This window comes from Myotis davidii, unplaced genomic scaffold (genome assembly GCF_000327345.1).
Source record: "Myotis davidii unplaced genomic scaffold, ASM32734v1 scaffold185, whole genome shotgun sequence".
NCBI classification, from domain to species: Eukaryota; Metazoa; Chordata; class Mammalia; order Chiroptera; family Vespertilionidae; genus Myotis; species Myotis davidii.
The window spans coordinates 11,410-20,346 of NW_006297811.1; the positions used below are offsets into that span (position 1 = coordinate 11,410).

At 32.2% G+C, this 8,937-nt stretch overlaps 1 long non-coding RNA gene across 1 annotated transcript; it reads left to right on the plus strand.

Annotated features, from left to right (window-relative positions):
- Positions 1–1,430: 1,430 nt before the first annotated feature.
- LOC107184628 lies at positions 1,431–6,011 on the plus strand. Its single transcript, XR_001515528.1, has 2 exons — positions 1,431–1,519; positions 5,603–6,011. It is a non-coding gene; the product is annotated as an uncharacterized LOC107184628 (long non-coding RNA).
- The last annotated feature ends 2,926 nt before the right edge of the window (positions 6,012–8,937 follow it).

The window sequence follows — 8,937 nt, forward strand, 5'->3', positions numbered from 1 at the left end:
TCTGGGCTTTTGAGCTATAAAGAAAATCTGTCTAATCATTTTTTAAAAAATTAAGAATTCTTTAGATCATGGCATCTTTTGGAGAATTTTTTGAGATTACATTTGTTTTCTTGCAATTGTGGAATATTTTTGTTTCTTTATATGTCTAACCAGGTGTATTAAAGTTTAATTTGTGATATTTTGGGTGGGGAGGCTATTGATTGGGGGTGGAGGGATTGAGCAAAAAAGAAAAAAAGAGAACTCATGGAAAAAAATTGAATTTGTGACCATCATAAAGAGCATAATTAATCACAGTTCTAAAAATTCAAACATCAATATTCCATGGTTAGCATTTCATTGGGGGTGGGTATGATGTTCATAAAATTTTATGTTCTTCAGTCACTATTTATTTAATAGATATAGTAGTAATTTATTTTTGTTGTGGCTGCTGGCTATATCTTGGAGTTTAACATCTGCTGGTTTAAAATACTGCATATTTTTAAAATTCTCAACTCTAATTGCCTAGAATGAAGGAAAAGAATTGATTTATATGCATATTTTTGCTTGGGAGATTTTATTTCATATTTGTAAAATAGTAATGTAGAATTTGAGGAAGGCGATCCATTATTAGACATGTAGAGGAAGAATTACCACTTCTCTTTGATAATATGGTAATTGTTCAACATATTTTAAGTAATAACCAGCTGTTGACTTTAATATTTTTTACCTTTCAACAAAGTTGGTATTCTGCTATGATGTCATAGCTATACGTTTTGATTTATTATTGCATAGAGTATGTCATGCATATTCTGTGAACAACCACACTGAGCCAGTATTGAGAATACATCTTTGTTATTTGTGACATTTTCTATGTTAAAATGGAGTTGAGGTTCTTAACCAGATTTTAATGCACATGGTCAAAGAGGGTTGTAAACCTTTTACTTCTGCAGTGATTTCTTCTTTCTAGCTCTCCATGAACTTTTACTTTGCTACAGAGTTTACATATTTTTGTGTTTTTCTTCTCTCCAAAACAGTATTTCTTAAGACTATTTGTTTATATGCAAATATACCTCAAAAAGGGTTAAAAATACTTTTATTCTTAATGTAATTTGAAGAATAAAAAAGATTGAGATATAAAAATTTGAAACACAGTAATTCAGGTTATAACAAGAATATTTTATAATGAAATGCATTTTTGATGACATACATAGAATTACAAATCTCATTTATATTTTGTAGTAGGATTATAAACTATATTGAAAATTCTTTAGCAGGGTAAAAATCAAATGACTGTCTTGTTGAAAGATTTGTGCTGTAACTTATTTGACATAGAATTGAATTACTAATTTTTTATTTATTGAAATTAAATAATTTATTTTATTACTTAAAACTGCAGTCATATACTTGAAAATATGTATTCTGTTCAACATTAGGTTTTCCTTTTCTTTTTCAGTCTGTAATCAAAACAGGGCGACTGCTAATCAGTCACGAAGCTCCCTTGACGGGCGGCTTTGCGTCGGAGATCAGCTCTACAGTTCAGGTACAGTAACTTCTTGGCATTGATTTTAACATTTGTGCAATTGCACATGTCTATTCCAAGAAAAAAATCACATGTCACAATATATAAAAATATGCCCTTTATGGAAATGCACATTTTTCATTTGACTCTACCTCCCTGTCTTAGTAATGGTCTAATTACATCATCTAGAAAAGAAATCTTAAAATAATAAAAGCTGAAAATTCCTTTATAGGAAGAAGAAAGTTTCAAATGAGTTTAATAAACTAATGTCACTTATGTTTGCTAGGATATCAGAACTTTTAAATTTGAATGTGACATTTCTTTCTTGATAAAACTTAAGCTTGTTATGAAATGTGTTGTTATAAAATTGATTTTAGATTCTCCTGCCTTCACCTAACAAAAAATGCACCTCTCAAAATGTAATAATGTAAATTCAATAAATAATTTTAAAATCAATAATTTAATTTATTAAATTAGTAATTTTTTATGTTATTGGTAATGCTTTAGAAATGGCTAAAAATTGTATTTCTCTTTTAAAAATGTTTAGTTAAAATGCTGCATATCAGGAAAACTTTCTAGCTACTTATGGAAAATTTTTATTTAAAACTTTTATTTCCATTTGTATCATAGATATGAATAAGATGATTTAAATGAGTTTCATTTTTCCTCATTTTTAAAATTAAAAATTATATAACTATATTTTAAATGTAAAATATATGCCTTTTAAATTTAGAATATCTTTGCAGTTTAAAAACATTTTACTTTACTTTATGGGTGTTAAGATGATTTTGTTGTTAATACATACAAATTGAGAATTTCTTTAAGAGTATATGGTTTACTAACTTGATTGTTAATAAGATTGTGATATATGAGAAATGATGTTTTTATTTTTAAACATTTAACTAGTAAATAATGATTTCTACCAATGAAATATATTTAAGTTCTAATTGACAACACTCTAAATATTTTTAAATTAGATGAAGCAAATTTAAACATAAATTTTAAAGCTAGATCAAAATAATCCATACGTATATTCAGAAACAAAATATGCTGTTATTTTCACATGTTAAATAGATAGTAACAAACTTAAGAAAATTGAGTTTTATAGATTTGTTGTTTTCCTGTTATTACATAAATTAAAATTTGAAACATACTGCTCATCATATAACACAAATACCCCATATTTATTGTCCATTTTATTAATTGAGTAGCATACTGTTCTAACTGTGTAAAAAATGAAAATTGCAGGGATGAACTATTTCAACATCAAGATGTTATTTCAAGTTAGAGACAAAACTGAAAAAAGAAACAGGGATTTTCTGATTCCTAGTTAACAAGTGGTCCACTAATCCATTTGAAATGATAGTGACTGTTGCTCATAGAATCTTTATCTGACAGCCTTTTATTTTGTTATCTGAATGCCATCTTATTCTTAGCTCAAAAAATTCATTTGCATTTGAATATAAAAGGAAAACAAGAGCACATGTACAACTCCTCCTGTGAAGTTACCTTTCTCTGTGCACTTCTTAAATTTGATCTCCATAAATTATTAGTAAGCTGCAATAGGATGAAATGTATTTTTTAAACTGGGAAGGAATTAGGAAGATTATCTCATTTAGTGTTTCTTTGTCTTGAATAATATGTGGACTTGTGTTGACAGAAAAATGTTTCTGAGGCCCCAAGAATACATGTATGAATTCCAGTTTGAGGAACACTGTATTGTGAATTAGACACAGTCAGTATAAAAAGCTAACACCAACAAGATCATAACACTGTATCAAGATCAGATCCTGAAATTATGTGATATTGATAGGTGCTAAAGGTTATGAAAGAGGTTACCCAGAATGTAATTATATTTATACTAGAGGCCCGGTGCACAAATTCATGCATGGGTGGGGGGCCCTGCCCCCTGGTTGAGCTCCTGTTGAACTCCCGGTGGAGGGGACAGTTTGCATATAAACCTTTTATTATGTAGGATCATAATATGAAGGCAAAACAAAAAAAGACACTTCGTAATATTCTTACACTCCTGAGAATATGCCCTGAGATCCTCAGGTATCTGTTGTTTTAGAGTAATCCTGACAACCTAAGTCAACCATGTTCCTTTTATAGTGAAGTGTTTGTCATCCAGAGTGCTTGTGACTTACCTGGTTTAAAAGGACAGTGGAAGCTCTGGGAGTTGAACAGGAATATTGAGTAAATATTATGTGTATGCATGTGCATTCTTTATTCAAAGCCCCCACCACCTAGGGCAGTGATGGCGAATCTATGACACGTGTGTCAGAGGTGACACATGAACTCATTTTTTTGGTTGATTTTTCTTTGTTAAATGTCATTTAAATATATAAAATAAATATCAAAAATATAAGTCTGTTTTACTATGGTTGCAAATATCAAAAAATTTCTATATGTGAAACGGCACCAGAGTTAAGTTAGGGTTTTTCAAAATGCTGACACACCAAGCTCAAAAGGTTTGTGATCACTGTCCTAGGGGAAGATAGCAGTTTTGGATTCATTATAAAATGTTCTGTTTTCCCTTTTAAAGTCATTCAACCAAATAACAGGAAAATGAATTAAGACAATAATGTAAAATTTATAGGGATATCTGCATTTGATATTTTGGGGAATTAGAATTTGATTTATTAATATGCAAATGATTTTGAAAATGTTTATAGTTGTTGCTTAATTCAAATTTTATTCACACAAATGGAAAGTATGGAAAATGAATTTTAATAAAATATAATCAACATAGTATCCCCAAAAGTTTGCCTGTTGCCTTTAATGTATTGATAAGGGAGAAAACAAAAGAAGGAAAGCTAGATAATTTGAGAGATTTTCTTCTTTTTTGGTAATAATGATTTCATATAATTTAGAGTATTCTGAATAAGAAAAATCTACTTTTCAGTAATTATTTCATGAACATATTCAAGTAAATGCAATGTACTATATTAAGCATCTTCTTCATGGAAGTCCTCAAACCTTATGAAAAGTGAAGCCTGTGTCAAATTACCAGTGCCTTGGATTTAAGCTGAAATCACTTGAGTGTAAGGTGCAGTTGCTTTCATGTCTTGGAACAAGTCATTTCTATATTTCTTTCTGTTGTGTATACTTAGTAAGGTTAAAAAAGATAAAACAGGGTTAAGAAATTGAAAGCCAATTTTCTGGAATGGCAGGGAAAAGGTACACAGAGAACTTTTAACTGTTGTCTTGGAAAAGGACTTTGAAATTATGGATGAGAATGATCTATAAATTTGAGCACTATTGATTAAAAGACTGAATTATTCTCCTTGTATCAGCGCATGTAAATTCCATATGAAAGTGAGCATATACAAAATAATCTTGACAAACACTATTTTGTGGATGATATTTGGTACCTCTGTAAAAGCTCAAGACTAATCATAGAAAGTTGCTCTTAAAATTATATTTTAATGGTTATTATTTTATTATCAAATAAAGTATAAGTAATACTTTATCATAGTTTAATAATATAATGATTATTATTAACAAAACTATTTTTAAATGCATTAAAATCTGGTAGCATGATTTTTTGTTTTTCTAAAATTCTAAATTATTACCCATATTAAAAATTAAAAAATTGGAGGCGAATGCAGCACTATTGAGGGTATTATTTTAATGCTATAGTTGGTATTTTTAGATAGAAATATGGTCATGCTATATAAAATGGATATCGAGTAAAGGGGCTTTTTTGGTAGGTATAAGAAATATTGCTGGCATTACTATTAAGATTATTTTGGTATACAGATAAAATATGAAAAGAATGAAAATATATTTATATTTTATTTACATAGTTTTTCAAATTACAGCAGATGTCATTTCCATAATACAAGGAGCTCAGTATCAACATCTTAAGTTTGTTCATGCCTGTTGCCTGTTTTTCATAAAGTTAGTTATTATTTTAAAAAATGTTATTGTTAACATTCTAAGTTGAAGGTATGTTAAACTCACAAGTGATCAGGAAATTACTTTATATTGAATATAAAAATATTTTTATTTATATTTATCAGTAATTTCTTTATAAAATATGTGCTTCCAAAAATCAAAGCTAATACATTGAAACTACAGACTGCTTTACATTCCTACTAGATTTAATTTGAAAGTCAACTGGAAGCAGAGTAAGCTGAGGTCTGGTATATTTGGCTCCCCTCAAGGGGAGATTTCTTGGTCGGTCATCCAAAGCTTCACTGTCTCTTCCCACCTAATTTTACATTCCCCATCTGTTCTCATTTTGGGGTGAGGGAACTTTTTCCTTCTTACATTTGACCCACACACAAAACTTGGAGATGTGCTTCTTTTAGGGAGTTATGCATTCCCATTGTGCACCCTGTGGAAAAGTGCAAAGACAAGAGTTTAGGCAATTCACTGACCTCGGTGTATAGTTTGAGCAAATATTTCATTGTTTCAGAAAAGTATCTGGATTAATTTTATGTGGTGTTTGTATTCCTCAGCTTTATGTAACCACGGCTGTAAAAAATAAAAATCTTTATTGTGCTAATAAAGTGTTAATGTCATCTATTTTAATATTCCTCCAAATGAATTTATATGTTCTAGAATGCAATATTCAAAATAGGCATTATTCATTTAAATGTTGAGACCAAGTTATTTGTGATATTTTAACAGGTTTAAGCTTTAAATAGTATACTCTCTTTATGCCATATAGAATCCAACCTTTATTTTTAATTTCTAACACATTCTCATAATGAAATAAATTTTGACTCTGATAGGCTATGATAATAAAAAACTGTTTTTTCTGGATTCAATGCTTAATAAGAATGCCAAAAATTTTAGGGATTGGGATTGGCTTAAAGGTTTCCTCCTTTCTTTTTTTTTAAACACATGGAAGCAATAAGTCTGTAATAAAGAGTCCATTTGGAGAGGATGGTAAGTTTCCATACCATTGTTTCATCCTTTCTGTGCGGTCTCTTTTCATAGAATAAGAATGCAGAAATTATACACACCAACATATATTTTTAAAGGAAATAATATTCTAATAGTTTGAAAAGATTTTTTAGGGTCTATATAAATCATTGTGAAAAGCAAATTTTCATAATTTCAAGTAAAGGAATTGTACTTTTCTTACTCTTTCATGTTAGACAGGATTATACAGAAGGATTTTATCTAGTGAATTTAATATTACTACCAAATTTACAAGCATTCTTAAAAGCATCAATTTGAAGAAGAGGGAAAAGGTCCTAAGTAGTCTTGAGTTTTTACCATTGTGGAAATATGTTTAATTAAAATTACTCTGTTGGTAAAGTAAGAGTCATCAAGAGAAAACTATCAGAGTAGTAATTTGATGAATAATTTACTGCAATTTTGTAATGTTAAATTTTTTTAACTAGTGATGGCAAGCATTTGCCGACAACAGCTATAATAATGAGGAAAAGTATGCTTCTATACTAAAATCTATTTAGACAGAGTCAGAGCATTAGACAAGCAGTTTAACACAGAGTGTTCAGATATAGATTGGCCTTTAAAATGGCATTTCGTCCTAAAGCCTGTTGAATGTTCATTAAACAAATGGGGTTTGTAGCCATAGAGCTGAACTATAGACTAAAATCTTTCAGGGTTGCATCATGGATGGGGCTGCTGATATCACTGTAGTTCAACCCATATTATACTCTCTTGGTCTTCCTACTTGCCCTGACCACACCGTGTCTCTTTCTTCTTTGTTCATTAGTATAAATGCCAAGGTTCTACCACCAGCCCTTTAACTCCCATTTTTTCTTAGGAAAGCTCAATCATCTGCATGGCTATTCTTGAAATGTTTAAATTCGAAACTTTCAGAATTTGCTCTTGAGTGTTAGATTCAAAATGCCAAATTCATGCTAAGTTTGGCAGTGATAAAAAATCTGGTATGACTGTTGCTGCCAAGGTTCTAGTGCAGATGCAAGACAGAAGGGTCCTCGTGCTTTCTGTCTGTCTGACTGTGGCAGCCAAGATTGAATGGGGGAATACAGTGAAAAAAAAAAAAGAAATTTGGTATGATAAAATAGTTTATAAGGAAGGAAGGATTTCCACATGAAACAGTGAAAAAAGGCAGATATCAGCACATGGTTTGCCTGTCTGTCAGTTTGTAGAAATCAGCTTATATCGAGACCAGCTCTATTTCTCAACTTTTTCTGGACCCTTTAAATTGTCTTCTTTAGTCTCTCACATCTTATCACATTACTGTGCATTGTTTTCTTAAAACACACATCAGGAGAGGATTAAAAATGGTGGCAGAGTAAGTGGATGCTGCATGGACAGGCTCCCAGGAACAAACTGGTATTGAAACTAAAATATAGAAAAGCTTCCTGAATAATCAACAGAAAACTCACAGGAGAGAATCCTGACACCCGAGGACCGAAAGTGGAGACCACAGAAACTGGTAGGAGGAGCGGAGGCGTGAAAGGGCTGGCCCATAGGCAGCAACTGAAGTCCTGGAGAGATATCTCAGCTGTGGGGGGTTGCCACTGAAAACTCTGAGATCTAATCCCCAAGCTGGGCTCCCCAGCAGAGAGCGCAAAAAAGAGGAGGGTACCCACATAACATCTAGCTGTGAAAAGCAGTGGGGTGCTGTCTGCCAGGGAGTAACAGCTGAAAATTCAGGCACCCTCTTAAAGGGCCAATGCACAAAATTCCCGGTGGATCCACCCACCTTGTGTTATGGCAGGGGGAGGATGAAGTGGACTGGAGCTGTGAGGGCAGAAGACAGGACTGGGGACTTGGGGGATAGAACTTAGAAGGCAGACACCCCAAGTTTCCTGGGCTGTCATTGTCTCATGCAGCTGAGGACATCTTTCCCACATAGGCATCTGCCTTGCCTGGGGGGAAGACAGTGGGCATACCCTATTGGAAAACACCTTACTCTGAAGACACCTAAGAGATTAAAAATAACAATTAGCCTCCAGGCAGTAGTAACTGCCCCACCCTATTGAAAAAACTCTCATCACACTTGAGGACAAATTGCCTGGGGGGCAATTCAAGTCTGAATCCTATCAGTCTATAGACAGAGGTCCTCTCTGGAGGCTTTGAGTCTATGCCTGATCTAATTAGTCAGAAACAGCCTTTAATACTGTCCTGCACTAGAGATTAAGACGTGTAGAGGTTCTATCTAATACATGGTCACAAACCCAAACAGAAAGCCAAAATGAGGAGAAAACGAAACAACCCCCAAATGAAAGAACTAGAGAATCCTCCAGAAGAAGAGATAAATGAAGCAGAGATAAGAAATTTATCTGAAACAGAGTTCAGAGTAATGATGGTAAAGATGCTCAACAGCATGAAGAAAGATATAGTATCTATGAATAAAGAATATTCTGAGATAAAGAATGACACAACAAAAATAAAGAACACATTGGAAGGAATACACAGCATACCAGGGGGGCGGGCTGAGGATCGGATCAGTGAATTAGAAGACAATGTTGAAAATATCAATC